At 41.6% G+C, this 15,413-nt stretch overlaps 1 protein-coding gene across 2 annotated transcripts in view; it reads left to right on the top strand.

Annotated features, from left to right (window-relative positions):
* The window catches only part of SGCD (sarcoglycan delta), a 1,401,159-nt gene that overhangs the window by 102,893 nt on the left and 1,282,853 nt on the right, over positions 1-15,413 (top strand). For both annotated transcript variants that reach the window (XM_023528634.1, XM_023528637.1), the window contains 2 exons: positions 11,465-11,546; positions 12,487-12,620. The gene's annotated coding sequence lies outside the window, so the exon portion shown is untranslated. The remainder of the gene's footprint in view (positions 1-11,464; positions 11,547-12,486; positions 12,621-15,413) is intronic.

Here is a 15,413-nt window from a genome sequence, read left to right as displayed (position 1 = left end):
TATTAAATCTAGTTTTGATACCATGGGCTCTAGCACAGATGATGCCATTTTGGGCCAGTAGTTCTCTTTTTAACAATTCCTCCCTTCTGATCAAACTCTCTGCAGCTCTGTTGATCCTTGGTGTGGCATGACGTTTTGTCTTAATCTTTATGACATTCACAGGTCACAGTTTTAGTTTCATAATCCTTAAGTCAGTCATTCTCTTTGTTCCCTCTTTGATGTCCCAGTCTTAGGGCGATCATTTGCTTGGCAGTTAGCAGCTCAAACATGCATTTAAATCTTTTGAGAGAATATAACACCAGGGGAATTATTATGAAAACTATAAGCAGGATAATTCCCAATGTTTGGAGTGTACTTTAGGGCCATAGTACCCATGACCCAAACCAATCCAAAAAAGACCCCGTTGAAAGAGTCATCCTTTTAAGCCAAATGGCTTGTTCAATGATCTTATGTGACCAAAGTGTTGATCCAGGAGATATAGCAGGTTGTGTTGGCCACAGCACAGGCACCTCTTTGCTCAGCTAAAAAAATCAAGGGCTCTTCTGCTGCCGAGAACAACTTTGGTCAGAGAGTCAAAGGATCTTTGCTGGGCAGCTAATGCCTTAGCAAAGGAATCTGCAGTGCCAACAAGAGTTAAGGAGGGGTTTCTGATCACATTTTCATTTGCATCTTTTCCTAACCAGGAAAATATGGCCCTGTCAAAGGAAGCCATTGCCGAATCATTAATGCCTCCTGGTAAGTCCTTTCTAGAATAGTTTAGGGGCACAATTAGATAATCTAAGAGGCATTGCCCATCTGTGCACCAGCCGTCTAGGCATTCATGGACCCAAGGAGAATAATGATCACCACAGACAAAGATAAATCCTGTTGGGGCACAGTTGCCTATTCACAGCAGGAGTCAGTCAGGTTTTCTCCTAGCTTGACATAAAAAGTTGTTCAAAATTTCAGAGGTTATCCATTCCCTTAGGAATGCCTTGGGAGATACAGATGATGGCATTCTCTCTCCAGGCCAATGCCAGAGCAAAGAAAAGAAAGAAGAAAGGGTTTCATGTTTAGCTAAAGTAGGAGGTCTTGATCTGGTGCTGTCTTGGGTAGAAGCAGTCAATATCAATGTCATTTACTTTTCTTCCTAGTCAATTTGATTTGAAAGTCTCCAGTGTTTGTGCAGGAGCAAGTGGCAGGTAGAGTCTTTTTCAGTTGTGAGATGTATAGCTGAGATTCAAGTCCCTGAAGTATGGCTGCCATCTGGGTAGTGAGGACCTTGTGTTGTTTCTACCAAGGAGCTGAGTGATTCCCAACCAGAAGGGTGGGAGGACACTGGAAACATTAGTTTGATTGAGTCAGCCAGAGATTTGAGGAAACTAGAATTCAGGATTCCAGTCCAGCTTCTAGGTATATAACAAAACCTCAAAGACAGTTAACAGAACTAGTTTCTAATATCTATCTACAAAGGTACAAGCATATTTTTTCTCTGTAATTACCCATATCTATCTATCTATCTATCTATCTATCTATCTATCTATCTATCTATCTATCCATCCATCCATCCATCCATCCATCCATCCATCCATCCATCCATCCATCCACATTTTTACCAAAGATAATTTCAGTAAAGCTAAATTCGTTTGCGTTAAACTTGATCTGATTATTTATATAACTGTAGCAACAATAGTGATTGACCATATACATTCTTTTTAAGACTGCTTTGCTGGAATCTTATAAGCAAGATAGCAGATCAGTATTTCTAAGCAGTTCCTTGGAGCTGTCTGGTCCTATCTGAGTCCCATCTCTCTCAAATATGGCATTCCAGTCAAAGCCTTGGTAATTTAGCCAGTGTTTCCAGTTTTGTTCTATTGCAAGGAGAACCGATTCTTATTGAATTTATGCAAATAAATATATTATCATAAAAATAAGAATACTCACAGAGTTTCTGAATTCTGGAGGGATTAGGTAGGGAGAAAAGTAAATGTTTCATCTTTGTTCACAAAGGTGTATGTTACCAAATTGCCGATAGCTCAAGAGAAAAGATTTCTTTAAATCTGGAAAAACAAAACATTAAAGCATCCTTCTCAGTTTATGCAGTCCCACGTAATTAAGCCTTGTTCTGTTTGGATCCAATTTTTCCATTAGTTCTCCTGACCTTGTCTGATGATTGAGGGTGATAGGAACAGTGATAATTATAAGAAGTTTGCAAACCTTTCATCAAGGCTTGTATGATTTGTCCAGTGGAGTGGGTACCTCGGATCACTAGAGATAGTGGGAGGTATGCCCCTAGGCGGAAACACATTTTATAATACTGTGTACATCTGGTTGGTATGCTGCCCCTCATCTAAGCTCTGTAACTCTCCAGGTCTGCACTTGCCTGCTTGTGTGTAGTTAGAGCTTGATGCTTCCAACAGGCTGTGATAAGACTGAACATAGTAGTCAGGAAGGTGGGTCTGCCTGTGTTGTCATGGATACCTTGCCACAGGGGACATCAGTGAAAGGAAAAACGTAAAATCCAAATCTTGTAGCCTTGGACATGAGAAATCAGGCCTTGAACCTGGCTTTTCAGTGCATGGTTTGAGGAGATATTTTAAAGAAGAGATAGGAGCAGATAAATAACTCCATGATCTTGTCCAGGAGCAGCATTATTAGCATTTTTCCCAGGAGCTTAGTCCAACTGAGTTAGGCGCATGAAAAATATTTTCTTTTGCTTTGGGCATTTTCCGCTTGGTCAACACTTCCCAACACTCCTCAGAGTCTCTTCAGCCCCTCTTCTCAATTTCATCTACTCTTTGGATGCTTATCTCATCTCCAGGCTCAGGGTGCATAAGTAGCTACATGCTGTCAGACATAAATTCCTCTGGAATCCAAATGGCAAGGAGCCAAGAGGTTAAAAGTCTGATTGTGTGTGTGTGAGTGTGAGACACATGGACAGGTGTTAATCTGCTGGTTTGAGTAAACTCTTCCCAAACACAGTCTAATTCCCGAGGAACTATTTGGAAAGTTCCCAAGGTAGAAAATACCAACCACAAACAGCCTTGAGGTAGTAGGTAGGAAGTTCGATTGTTTTCTCTTGGCAGTAATTTCTTCCTTGCCTAAGGAAAGTGTAGACGGCAGTTCTCAAGAAAAGCTCTGGGCCGACATTTTCTAAGTGGTCTCAGGAGGGGGCTGAGGCTTTCAGCCAAGTAGCTGGTTGTCACTGAAAGCCAAACATTTGGTTTTGAGTTCAGCTCCCATTTGGAATTCGTTTCCCAGACCTCAAAGTACGAGACATTGCGGTTGTTATTTATTTGTTTTCCTTTATTCTTAGGCTTGTTTGTCTTCTGGCAAGGAGCCAAGGTAGTTTCTGTGAAGGCTGGAGTCCTTAGGTATTTGTAAGATGAGGAAAATACCACGGACAATGTGTGAGGGGAATGTACCGAAATTGGACAAGAAGGAATTAAGCCAACTCTGCCTGAATTACCTTGTTTTCCTTCTGTCTTAGGAAATCAGAAAGGAAATCAGAAAGGAAATCAGAAGCGAAGTGATCTACCATTGTCAGACCACTATTCCTCTCTCCTTCCCTCCCTCCCTTTCTTTTCTCCATCTATCCATCCATCCATCTGATGCAGGACAAGGCAAATTTCCCCAGGTCGGTTGGGGGGAAAACTAGCCCTGCTCCTATTAAAGTACATTAATTTAAGTGAAAACATGAATTGATTTAAAGAAAATTGTTACCTAATATTTTAGATTTTATGCAGATATGGCAAAGATCAGGAAGGAATACACCAGTGACTAAAGTTTGCTTTATCTCATTCCTTGCAACAACTGTCGGGAAAATGCTGTTTTAATTTTAATGTAATTATTACAAAATTGAGATTTTTAGAGGCTAAATAATTTGGCCATGGTCATTCAGTTAACAAGTGCCAGAACTGAGATTTGATCCCAGGCCCGTCTGACTCTGAATCCCATGTTTTTCAAGACTGGATATCTGACAGTAGGTAAAGTGGTATTCTAGAACGTTACAGCGGGAATGGCCTTTTGAAATCGTTTGGTCCAGTGTTATCAAACTTCTTCACTACTACCATCCCTCTTTTGTATATTTTTCCATTTTTAAAAAGAACAAATGGCATTTAATGAGGCATTATTAATTTATTCTCCCAGTGATTATAGATCAATTACAGGTGTGCAATGTCCATTGGAGCTTTGGATCAGCTTGAAAGAACTAGTATTACTTTGGGGGTCTTAAAAAATTATGTTGAGAATAGATGGTGATTCTCTGTTAACATCTTCATGGATTCCTAGATGTCTGTGGTTCCTAGCTTTAGAACAAACAATCTAGGCCACCCCTTTTACTTACCACTTATTAAGGCATGGAGAAAGGGAGTGGTTTTGTCACATGTGCATCAGTGGCAAGGTCAGAAGTGGAGCCTTGTTAAAGTGCCCTTTCCTTCTGCCACTTTGTTCAAAAGAGCCCCATTCCTGCTCTTTTGTCCCAAGGCTTGGCCCTCTTGTTATTTATGTTCTTGGCCCCCTGGCTGCTTCTCATCCATAGACCTAGCATTTGTAGCTCTTTTGAATCTCACATCCATTGCTTTTCTCTCTTGAAAATGCATGTACCCCAAGAAAGTGGTCATGAGATGGTTGTCAAGTAATTGCTGTGACTTTAGTCCCCAGAAGAATGCTCTGTATTTTTCTCTGAGTCTATGTCTTGCCTTAGTGACATAACTGTGCACCTTGTCACCCATCTAAATCATTAAAGAGCCTTCCTGGTCTTACCTTTGCTTCCTTCTTCAGGTTCATCATTTACCATTTTCCCAGCAGACATTGTTCACCGCGGCAACGTGGAACTTGCATGGTCATACTTACTTTTTAGCCTTTGCACAAGTCTATGTATGCTAATGTATGTAAGAATTCCTTAATAATAAAGTGCTACCGTTCACGTAGCACTTACCATGTGCCAGTCACTGTGCCAAGAGCTTTGTGTATTTAATTTGGTTCTTACCATAGCCCTATGAGGAAGGAATTATTATCACCACTTAATGCATAAGGTCAATAAGACACAAAGGGAATTAGTAACTTGCTTAAGGTCACACGACTGGCAAATGACAGAGCCAGAATTTCAATCTGCAAAGTCTGACACAAGACACATGCCTTGAATGACTCTTGTGATCTCCCATTCACATGGCTGATTTTTATACAGTGCCTCGATTAGGTCTCAACGTCAATATTGATTCCTCTTAGAAATCTTTTCTGATGTCTCCTAACTATGTTAGATTACTCCTTCCAGCTGTTTCCACAGCATCGTCTGTTTCCCCCACTTTGCTGTGATTTCATACTCACTTTGTACCATCTCCCGGAGAGTGACTGACATGAGTTCTTCTTCACAGTTGTAACCTCCGTATCCAGCACAATGTTGAGCACATAGTGGGCACACAGTGCATAATTGTCGATTGAGTGAATGTGCCATCTTTGCTCCTCTCTATCTTAGTTGCAATACTCAGTCACCAAATATCATAATTCCTACCTCTGAAATGCCTTCTCTTCCTTTCCCTACGCACACTCCCCATTTCCCTGCCTCTACTTTAGCTCTACTTCATGATCTCTTGTGTAGACAGTAGGGTTCTCAACCATTTGTTCCACAGTGGACAGTTTATTATGTGACAAAACAAGATTATTCTGTGCAATAAGGTTGATCATTTTCAGTGACTGTGTGGCTCACCTTTCTGTAAGCAGTCTTTGAATCCAGAAGTGAAGAATCTCTGACATACTGTTTCGACCTCACCGAATGCCTTGAACTGCTATCCAGGCAGACTGAAAGTTGGCTATGGATTAGAATAGGTTATGGTCTTTTGGTTCAAGGTCTGGATTCTAGGCTGGATGCAGCTGACCTTGACCCCTGGATTTTTCTGTAAGTTCATGTGGGCTCTGTCGCATTGGAGGAGTACATCTTTTCAGTTGATCAAAGCAAAGTAGTAATACTTCAAACCCCCCGATTTGGTGAACAGTGCAGTATCCTCAGTTTAACCACACGAAGAACCTCCGTGAAGTTCCAGCACACACTCACCATCACCTCTGCCCGGTCAAACTACAGCTGAAGTCTCTGATGCTGTTTAGTGCTTGCTTTGGCAGCACATATACTAAAAAGGATGCTGTTTACATTATGACCCCACCTCCACCTTCAATTTCATGTTTTCCTTCTGTCTTAGGAAATCAGAAAGGAAATCAGAAGCGAAGTGATCTACCATTGTCAGACCACTATTCCTCTCTCCTTCCCTCCCTCCCTTTCTTTTCTCCATCTATCCATCCATCCATCTGATGCAGGACAAGGCAAATTTCCCCAGGTCGGTTGGGGGGAAAACTAAGCCCTGCTCCTATTAAAGTACATTAATTTAAGTGAAAACATGAATTGATTTAAAGAAAATTGTTACCTAATATTTTAGATTTTATGCAGATATGGCAAAGATCAGGAAGGAATACACCAGTGACTAAAGTTTGCTTTATCTCATTCCTTGCAACAACTGTTGGGAAAATGCTGTTTTAATTTTAATGTAATTATTACAAAATTGAGATTTTTAGAGGCTAAATAATTTGGCCATGGTCATTCAGTTAACAAGTGCCAGAACTGAGATTTGATCCCAGGCCTGTCTGACTCTGAATCCCGTGTTTTTCAAGACTGGATGTCTGACAGTAGGTAAAGTGGTATTCTAGAACGTTACAGCTGGAATGGCCTTTTGAAATCGTTTGGTCCAGTGTTATCAAACTTCTTCACTACTACCATCCCTCTTTTGTATATTTTTCCATTTTTAAAAAGAACAAATGGCATTTAATGAGGTATTATTAATTTATTCTCCCAGTGATTATAGATCAATTACAGGTGTGCAATGTCCATTGGAGCTTTGGATCAGCTTGAAAGAACTAGTATTACTTTGGGGGTCTTAAAAAATTATGTTGAGAATAGATGGTGATTCTCTGTTAGCATCTTCATGGATTCCTAGATGTCTGTGGTTCCTAGCTTTAGAACAAACAATCTAGGCCACCCCTTTTACTTACCACTTATTAAGGCATGGAGAAAGGGAGTGGTTTTGTCACATGTGCATCAGTGGCAAGGTCAGAAGTGGAGCCTTGTTAAAGTGCCCTTTCCTTCTGCCACTTTGTTCAAAAGAGCCCCATTCCTGCTCTAAGAGCATTTGTCCCAAGGCTTGGCCCTCTTGTTATTTATGTTCTTGGCCCCCTGGCTGCTTCTCATCCATAGACCTAGCATTTGTAGCTCTTTTGAATCTCACATCCATTGCTTTTCTCTCTTGAAAATGCATGTACCCCAAGAAAGTGGTCATGAGATGGTTGTCAAGTAATTGCTGTGACTTTAGTCCCCAGAAGAATGCTCTGTATTTTTCTCTGAGTCTATGTCTTGCCTTAGTGACATAACTGTGCACCTTGTCACCCATCTAAATCATTAAAGAGCCTTCCTGGTCTTACCTTTGCTTCCTTCTTCAGGTTCATCATTTACCATTTTCCCAGCAGACATTGTTCACCGCGGCAACGTGGAACTTGCATGGTCATACTTACTTTTTAGCCTTTGCACAAGTCTATGTATGCTAATGTATGTAAGAATTCCTTAATAATAAAGTGCTACCGTTCACGTAGCACTTACCATGTGCCAGTCACTGTGCCAAGAGCTTTGTGTATTTAATTTGGTTCTTACCATAGCCCTATGAGGAAGGAATTATTATCACCACTTAATGCATAAGGTCAATAAGACACAAAGGGAATTAGTAACTTGCTTAAGGTCACACGACTGGCAAATGACAGAGCCAGAATTTCAATCTGCAAAGTCTGACACAAGACACATGCCTTGAATGACTCTTGTGATCTCCCATTCACATGGCTGATTTTTATACAGTGCCTCGATTAGGTCTCAACGTCAATATTGATTCCTCTTAGAAATCTTTTCTGATGTCTCCTAACTATGTTAGATTACTCCTTCCAGCTGTTTCCACAGCATCGTCTGTTTCCCCCACTTTGCTGTGATTTCATACTCACTTTGTACCATCTCCCGGAGAGTGACTGACATGAGTTCTTCTTCACAGTTGTAACCTCCGTATCCAGCACAATGTTGAGCACATAGTGGGCACACAGTGCATAACTGTCGATTGAGTGAATGTGCCATCTTTGCTCCTCTCTATCTTAGTTGCAATACTCAGTCACCAAATATCATAATTCCTACCTCTGAAATGCCTTCTCTTCCTTTCCCTACGCACACTCCCCATTTCCCTGCCTCTACTTTAGCTCTACTTCATGATCTCTTGTGTAGACAGTAGGGTTCTCAACCATTTGTTCCACAGTGGACAGTTTATTATGTGACAAAACAAGATTATTCTGTGCAATAAGGTTGATCATTTTCAGTGACTGTGTGGCTCACCTTTCTGTAAGCAGTCTTTGAATCCAGAAGTGAAGAATCTCTGACATACTGTTTCGACCTCACCGAATGCCTTGAACTGCTATCCAGGCAGACTGAAAGTTGGCTATGGATTAGAATAGGTTATGGTCTTTTGGTTCAAGGTCTGGATTCTAGGCTGGATGCAGCTGACCTTGATCCCTGGATTTTTCTGTAAGTTCATGTGGGCTCTGTCGCATTGGAGGAGTACATCTTTTCAGTTGATCAAAGCAAAGTAGTAATACTTCAAAACCCCCGATTTGGTGAACAGTGCAGTATCCTCAGTTTAACCACACGAAGAACCTCCGTGAAGTTCCAGCACACACTCACCATCACCTCTGCCCGGTCAAACTACAGCTGAAGTCTCTGATGCTGTTTAGTGCTTGCTTTGGCAGCACATATACTAAAAAGGATGCTGTTTACATTATGACCCCACCTCCACCTTCAATTTCATTGATTTATTTGGTTGCTGGCCTCTCACATGAGACCCGCTTCCCACCCCCCCATTCCACCCACACCTTCTACCTCACAAAGAAACTAGAAGTACTTGAATTCAGTTTTGCCATCAAGCATTCTAAATACCACAGTTAGCCTAAAATAAATGAAATGGCTGGAAAAGATATGTAGTCACAGGGTCCTTGAGACATGCCTCAAGGTGATATCAGATATGCTTATATGCATTTCAACTTCCACGTTGCCAACTTAGCATGAAAGAAACACTTTTTAGGAAGGGACTTTTGAAACACCCTGGCACTGCAATGACTTCTCAACCACCAACCCTGGCTCTAAGCATTCTTTCTTCATTTCCATTCTCCTTGTGGCTGCATTAAGCACAACTCTAGTTATGTCTCTCCCTTACCCAAGAACCTTAGCATTCGAGGCCTTCCACAGCTCAGCAACCCACAGTTAAATGACAACAGTCTCTCAGCACTCAGTTCCCAGTTTTCAGGAGAGCATCCTGATTGGCTCAGCTCACTTTTTCTTGTCAGACTGTTACAGGATGCCAGCGGATGGTTGTGCTTGTGCCAGGTGTCCACCCTTGGACCAATCAAATGTGAGCAGGAGGTGAAGTCATGTAGTATGGAGCCTGATCAAGCTGCTGATTCAGCAGGGCTCTGGCAGGGAACAGATTCCCTCAGGGAAAGATGTCAGTAGCTTAAGCGTAGAAATTTGAGATTAAATCAAGTAATGAGCGGTTAAGTATTTGGGATATTTAAAGAAATAAAGGTTTAGGGGGTCTTGAGAGCTCTTCTGAATCAGCAGTTTGAGCAGGCTCCATACTACATGACTTCACCTCCTGCTCACATTTGATTGGTCCAGGGGTGGACACAAACACAACCATCCACTGGCATCCTGTATCAGTCTGGCAATTGTTTAATAAGAATTATTCCATGAATGTGGAGTCTTTTTTTTCTGCTTAGAGAGTATAACAAGAACCAAAGTGGGAATTGAAAGTGAGGTGCTGAGCATATTAGGGAAAATAAACTCTAATAATAACTGTCCCCAAATGGACTGCCTCTCAAAGCACGAGTTTCCTTTATGAGAAATGTTTGAATAGAACTTGGGTTCATGCATTTGGAAGGGTCTGTATCAGATGATCTTGAAAAGTTCTTTCCGACATTTACAATTCTAAGGACTTAACGTTCAAGGATTTTTTTCCTCAACTACATTCACAAAACATCTATGCAAACGCACGTGCACCTCAGAGTTTAGCACCTGGCATGTGCCATTTGCACAATTGAGGAGCATTTTCTGATTTGTGTCCCTCAATTTGACTGTGATATCGTCAGAGGCTACTTAGCCATCTGGCTGCTGCTACCTCCTGTCTCCTGGAATGCATGTTGCTTTTAGCTAGGTTTTTTTTTTTTTTTTTTTTTTTTCTTGGGCTCATTTCATTTTCTAAACAGCTAAGCAATTTTAGTACAGATAGCAAGAGCAAGGCTGATGACAAAGCCACCCTGTTCTTAGTGAGAGCAGGAAAAAGGCTCGACTGCCTGCAAAGAATCTACTAGTGATTTTGTATCACTGAACTCATTGCTAACTAACATTGTAATTAGAGTTTAACCACAAAAGCCAAGATTTAGGAGACCATCTGGTCTGCTATTTGGAGACAGGAAGAGTACATTCCAACCTTGGGGAATGTAGTTGCTGGGGCTCCTGCAAGTGACCTTGTACTTTACCTGACTTCTTTCTGTTTCAATCTCTTCTGTGATGGATGGCAAATGCTGCACCGAAAAAAAATCACAGATGTTTTCCAAGACCTTGACAGAATGGGTTCCCTCCATTCTCTGGCTTGAATCCAGCAGCGGCAGATCTATGGACATGTACTGAGGGCCTATTAAATGCAAGAGACTGTGCTAGTCCCTGTCAATTCAAAGGATATTGCATCTTTCTTTAAGAAAACTAGAGTCCAGTGGGAGGGCCAAACATACATATTTGAACAATTGAAATGAGAAGTCTGAAGAGGTCAAAGTAGAGTGACCCTAGTGATGAGAGCTCTGAAGAATGGAAGGATAGCGTGGCTTCCATCATCTATGGACACTTCATTGTAGAGACAAAAGATGGACCTTGTGGACTTGAATAGGTCAAATGAGTAGAGCCCTTGTGAGCAGAGGAAGTTGCTAAAAAGCCAAGACCCAGTCAGAGGGCCATGAGTCCATCAATTCGGGGGCATTCTCATAGGATGTTAGATTTAGCATTTTTTTTTTCCTGGTAGACAGGGAACAAAATGATCCAATTATGTATCTTCAGCATGTATATCCAGCACTTTTTTTTGTAAACAGAACTTGTTCTGTTCTGTGGTATTGCCTTTGACCTTGAGTTACAAACTTGCGTTGTTTACTTGCCATGTAGTTTCTTGCCATGTGCCTCTTCTACTGAGCCAAGAGTCCGCCTCCCTCTAACCCCCACCTGAGGCCCTGTGGGGCCTCGCTTTTACCTTAGGAGTCATAAGGAAAAAGTATCACCTTTCTGTAACCTGATATTTTTAATTAGCTGTTACACATCCCCTGAATTTTGTCTCTTCTGAGTTAACCATCTCCAATTCCTCTCTCTGTTTTTCAGAATATGACCCTCACCATTCTGAGTACCTCTTGTTGACATAAGCTACAGTGTGTACCAGTTTGGGCCAGTTTTACACCTTCTGGTAAGATAATTGGGAGGTAGGGCTGACCTGTGTTTTTGATAGTAGCTTTCAATAAATGCAATTACTTCTCATAGGAGGAACTCGGTCTTTTGGAACTCTGTACTCTGTGAACTTCTCTGGGGCACTGATTAGAAGGGTCAGCCCTGAGACATCTGTATTGGAGAGAGCCTTGAAAAAACAGCTGCCTGTTTCCTGTGCCTGTCTTCTCTCACCTCCAGTCTATTACTATAGAAGGGATGCACACACGAAGATAGCACACATCTCTATTCAGTTGGCAAAACATGAAGCCTTGCTGAACATTTACTTTCTAGATGATCTTCACTGTTTTATTGGTGTTTGCTTATGAATCTATTCAGACAATTAAACCATTTGTTTATTGGAAATTATATACAACAGACTTGTGTTACAGATACAGATTCAAAGTAGAGTCTGTGTTCTCCATGCGATTATAGGCTCATAGAGATGGGCTCCGAGACGAGTGGATGCTGAAATGGGTGTAGTAGGGACACAGAGAAAAGAGATGTGAAGTGGGCGGTGCTGGGAGAGTTCGAGGGAACTTATGAGCAGGTCATAACGACTAGGTCACATGCTGTTTGCAAGCAGGCACTGTGCCTGGTTCTTCTGTTTTAGCCTCTGCTCCCAGCATAGTGCCTAATACATTACGGATGCTCACTAAATATTTATGGAATAAACTGAGTGAGCTGCTCTTCTGCCAGAGCAGTTATTCCCTGAAGTTGCATTCAACAGATGAAAGGTTAAAGAGAAAGAACCGAAGAGGTTGCCCATAATCACTGTTTTGTTTTGTTTTGCCTTTTTTTTTTTTTTTTTTTTGCCAAGAGAATGTAGAAAAAGCCCACCAAGTTGAATTATTCAGCACAAAAAAATGCTACCTCTCCCAATAACTTCATGTTTCGACTCATACCTTTCTCACCCCTGCTAGGACTCAGCTGGGCTTCCGCAGGCCCACCTGTTTCCCTGTTCCTCCCACTTCTCTCCCAAGAGTGGCTCTTTGTCTTCATTCCAAAGGCCTCCAACTCTCACCTCACCGGGTGGTGACCACCGTCAATATGCCAGGTCAGTACGCTAGTCAAAAGGCTCGGGCTCCAGTTACTCAGCTGTCATCTCTCCGTGGTATCTGCAAATGACACAACCACTGGGTAAATACAAATGACCCTACACAGTGCTTGCATCGTGCCTGCAAACACCCAGAGTAATTACTGAAGCATGTGCAAAACTTTACAAGTACATTATGGCGTTAATTCTTCTGTGGGACAGCCAGGGGAGGCATCCTCATCTCATTTGTAATGAAGAAGATGTGAAGAGCTGAGGTGTCCCAATATCAGACTGTTAAGAGTGGAGACTCAAACTTAGGGCTTTAGTTTTTAGTATTACTTCTAAAATAAATTTTCCCCTGATTTTGAAAGTTTTGTTGCCCGTAGAAAATCTGGATAAAAGGAAAGTAAAATGATGACATAGAGCTGGTTGCTGTTACTGCTTGGAGTTTTTTCTGTTTTTTGTTTGTTTGTTTGTTTGTTTTTAATTCCATGCCCAGATACGTTACAATTATATACATATACACACTTTTATTGATATTGGAATCCTATTACACATACCATTTTATAACCTGCCTTTTTTTTTTTTTTTATGAGATATAATGTCATGTGGCATATCACTTCCAGGTGATTTGCTTTTTATATATATTGCAAAATGATCACCACAATAAGTCTAGTTAACCGTCCATCACCACAGTTACAAATGTTTTTTCCTTGTGATGAAATTTTTGAAGATCTACTCTCTTAGCAACTTTCAAATATATAATACAGTGTTATCAAATATAGTCACTTATCCTCAGCACTTATTTATTTTTAATCTACTTTGCCTGATGTAGGACAGGGCAAATTTCCCCAGTTGTGGGGAGACCAAGGCCTGCACCGAGAGAAGAGGATCCTTTGGCGGAGGGTGTAGAAAGAATTCAACATGCGCCAAAATTAGAGTCAACAAGGAAGTTTATTAGAAAAGGGGTCACACTCCACAGACAGAGCGTGGTCTCCTCTCAGAGGTGGAGACTGCAGGACGAGGCCAGGGAGAGGGAAGGAGTAAAGAGTATGGAGACAAAGACAGCGAGAGGAACCCTGAGCGCTCGGGGAATTCAGTTTATATATCGTTTGTTAGTTCCTGTGAGCTATAGTTTAAAAGACTTTGTTAACCCGTGTCCTTTGATATGGACATACAGTGAGGAAGGGGAAGAGTATGCAGTGTGAAAAGGTAAGAACATGTGGAGTGCAAGGCCTGCTAGCAGTTCCCAGCCTTTAATCCGTGGGTTCCCCCTGCTTTTAGCCATAGGGAATAAATGATTTTATTTTGCATAGGGCAGCCACTTAAAGACTTGTTTTTCCTGTTTCCCTTTCACAGATGTGGGGAATGGGTTGTTAGCATCCCAGCAGAAATTTTCCTTTGTTCAGCAGGGGTCCGCCTGGCCTGACTGCAGGCCCAATCAGCATATTGCAGTCTCTGAATGCAGCTTGATTTAACATTTTTAATTCTCTTGCCTCCTCCCTATATTATACCTATTTTCTCATTTCCTACCACCTGTCTCTGGCCACCATCAATCTGCTCCGTGTCTCTGAGTTTAGGTTTTGTTTTTGTTTTTGTTTTCAGATTCCACATATAAGTGAGATTAGACAGTGGTTAGTTGTCTTTCTCTGCTTGACTTATTTCACTATAACCTGCCTTTTACTTAATTAGAATATCATTCATTTATTCAGTATGCATTTATGGAACGTCTCTGTGCCGGGTGTGACCTAAGTCCAATAGGCATGTGGGGAGACTGACATTCAACAAATAATCACAGTAATAAATGCAACTTCAGAGACCGTGACAAGTCACAGGGAGGAAAAAAGAAGAAACTGGGGGGCAGGAAATAAGGAGACCTAATTTAGATTGAGGGGTCAGGGAATAGCTTTCTGGGGAAGTGGCACTTGGTACCAGGTCCTCTAGGATAAGGAAGACTTTGTCAGAAAAAGAGTGGGGGCAGATTGCAGGCAGCGTCCAATCAGAGTGATATGAGTGAAGGCCCAAAGCCAGCAAGTGTTTCTAGAGGGCTGTGGGGCTAGACTAAGGCCCCTGTGGCCTGTCGGGGGTAAACAAGGGGAGGCACCTGTCAGGAGGTCAAACTGGAGGGGGAGGCAGGCCCAGGTCCCCAGGGATGAGTATGGACTGGGGGTTTCATCCTAACACTAAGTGAAGGATTTTACAGGGGAGTGACAGGATCTTTAGTGTAAAAAGACCACAGAGGCCGAATTGGGGAGTGTGGATAGGGGAGAGGGAAGAAGGAGTTTATCATTAAGTAAATTGTAACACAATTTTTAAAGGCAACAAACTGCGCCATTTTCTCCATATGCCTTAATTTAAAAAGTTTCTTCATTTGGTGTTATTGTTTATAACGCTTAAAGCAATGAATGTCCCTACAGAAGTTACTGTGCTGAGGAGTGGCGCTTGCCTCAGATGAAATCGCTAGAGTTGAAATTGCTGGATCAGAGGGCATGCTCAGTTTTAAGGCTGTTTTTTCATAAATTAACCTCTAGAAAAGCTGTGTAAACTTCAGCTCCCCCAGGCAGAGAATAAATGTGCTGATTTTCATACATCTTTGCTTACTCTGACGCTAATTTCCATAAAATTCTGTGTCCTGATGGGCTACAAACAAGATCTCATGTTCTAATTTCCATTTCTTTATCAGCATGTGAGAACATTTTTATAAGCGTATTTATTTGTTGTTTATAGTTCTAGAATTGTTCCTGGCCCCTCGTGTTTACATCTCTGGACCAGGGCTTTTCCCAGTATGCCTCACACCTCTTCAGGACATCTTCT

Source organism: Pteropus vampyrus, unplaced genomic scaffold (assembly GCF_000151845.1).
Source record: "Pteropus vampyrus isolate Shadow unplaced genomic scaffold, Pvam_2.0 Scaffold30, whole genome shotgun sequence".
Taxonomy (NCBI): Eukaryota; Metazoa; Chordata; class Mammalia; order Chiroptera; family Pteropodidae; genus Pteropus; species Pteropus vampyrus.
This window is presented reverse-complemented; position numbering and strand designations above follow the sequence as displayed.